The sequence below is a fragment of the Macaca mulatta genome, chromosome 10, assembly GCF_049350105.2.
Source record: "Macaca mulatta isolate MMU2019108-1 chromosome 10, T2T-MMU8v2.0, whole genome shotgun sequence".
NCBI lineage: Eukaryota > Metazoa > Chordata > Mammalia > Primates > Cercopithecidae > Macaca > Macaca mulatta.
Window position 1 is genome coordinate 115,942,501 of NC_133415.1, and position 2,092 is coordinate 115,944,592.

The window sequence follows — 2,092 nt, forward strand, 5'->3', positions numbered from 1 at the left end:
TGGGTACCCTGGCCCCCAGTGAAATGCCTAATGAATTCGCTGTGATTCACGGTGCTCCACGCCGTGGACAGTGGCGGATCAGAGCTGCCCCTCCTGATAGAGGCCGAGCTGCCTGGGGCAAGCAGGGCAGAACTGGCTGGGGAGGCGTCTGGGCCACGAACCAGCCCCAGCCTCTCTCAGGGCCCCAACCCGCAGACCATGTAATTAAGCTGCATTCTGCAGCCAGGGCAAGGTGCGGAGGAGCCTGTTTCTAGCACTGGGGAGGAGGGAGTGGGGAGGAGGGAGTGGGGAGGAGGGAGTGGGGAGGAGAGAGTGGGGAGGAGGGAGTGGGGAGGAGGGAGTGGGGAGGAGGGAGTGGGGAGGAGGGAGTGGGGAGCAGAGGAGCAGAGGGAGAGGGAGGCTCGCTGCGAAGGGGCCTTTGTGGATGAGGCTGGGATGCCCCCCGCCCCTCTGCTCCCTCCAGAGTCTCAGCTCTGAACGTCTCCCTGCACCTCTGAGGAGCCCGGCCTGGAAAACCCCTAAAACATAATTTTTTGCCTCAAGACAGAAGATGGGCATTCCAGGGAGAGGAGAGCTGCCCAGTCACGTGCCCTGCCCACCAGGTCCGGGACCCTTGGTCTGTAGAAGACACTGAGGGCGTGGATGGTGGACCTGGCCACCCAGCTGTAGCTTTTTGGGTTCCCGCGGTCCCATTTCTGGGGTCAGTCTCCTCACACCTGCCTGCTCTCAGGAAGACCCCCCGGGTGCCTCACACTCCTGGGGGCAGCAGGAATTGGCTTCAGTGCGGGACCAGGGGCCCCACTGGGTATTTGGAATCCCTGATCTGGGACAGGCACTGGCAGCAGGGTCCCGGCCTGGCCTGGACTCTGGTGTGTCCCGTTTGAAGAAACCCCGCCCTGTGAAAGTTCAAGTTTAGCATCCAATGACCCATTTAAGAGGTTTGCTGAGCCACGTTGCAGGAGGGTCTGGGTGCAAACGGAGGTGGCAACACACAGAGCGAGCCTTGAGCACCCAGGTTGTCCCCAGGGCCTCCAGTCCGACCTGGGGGCTCCTGCCGGCCTGTGGAGCAGCCCCCTGGGATCAGGGACAGGGCTGAGCTGGGGAGTGTGCAGGATTAATTAATGATGTCTGCCACGAGTGTGCAGGATTGATTAATGATGTCTGCCATGGTCGGGCCAGCTGCTGTGTTTCTGGGGCCCAGAAGCTGAAAATGGTTGGAAAAAAATCAAAAGATTAATATTTGTGACATATGAGAATGCTATGAAAGTCAACTTTGCTATCCATAAATAAAGTTTTATTGACACAGCCGTGCTCACTCTTTCTCATATTGTCCGTGGCTGCTCGTGTGTCCAGGCATATACCAGGAGGCTGCATACGGAGCTGGATTCTCTCTGGCCCTTTGCCGGAGGCATTGCTGACCCCTGCTCTGAGGCTCCCCGTGGCTCTCAGGATCCAGACCCCAGGCTTCCTGGGACAATGGGGGCCAATGGCTCCCTGGGCTGCCCTCCTCCCCAGCTCTACTCCCACCCCTGCCCATCTAGGAGCCCCCACACATGCCACTCACGGCCCACGCAATCTGACCTGTGAAGGGCAGACAGAGGAGCAACCCTGCCTGAAAAAGAGGACTCTGACTTTGCCGCCCTGCTGCCCTGCCTGGCCCTGCTGTGGTGTCACCAGGAAAGGCCATGGCAGAGGGACACGCCCACAAGCTGCCCCAGGAGAAAGCGGCTGAGGCAGGGAGGGCAGCGCTGCCCTCAGGAAGCCCCACGGTGGTGCCCCCACCTCCCCTGGGTTCCAGGAGTGTGGACAGACCCTGCTGGGAGCAGATGGTACTTCTGCAGCTGAGGCCCGCTGGACGCTGGGCCATGCCGGGGACCTGAGCCTGGGGCCACACACTCCTCCTGGCCAATGTCAGCGGGCTTTTTCCAACAGTCTTGGCCCCGGGGTTGGGCCCACTTCCCGCCCACTCTCCGTGTGGACGGATCATTGCTGCTGCACTCTGTTCCTCCCTCCCAGGACTCAGAAGAGGGGCCTGGTGTGAACAGGAGGCAACTGTTGATCCCTGGCCTATGCCCACACAGAGGCCACCTCC

The 2,092-nt window shown here is 61.0% G+C and overlaps 1 long non-coding RNA gene across 1 annotated transcript in view; it reads left to right on the forward strand.

Moving 5' to 3' along the window:
• LOC114670563 (uncharacterized) overlaps window positions 1-1,305 on the forward strand; it is a 1,511-nt gene extending 206 nt beyond the window's left edge. The window contains exon 2 of the long non-coding RNA XR_003720251.2: window positions 464-1,305. This is a non-coding gene — a long non-coding RNA (uncharacterized LOC114670563). The remainder of the gene's footprint in view (window positions 1-463) is intronic.
• Window positions 1,306-2,092: the final 787 nt, after the last annotated feature.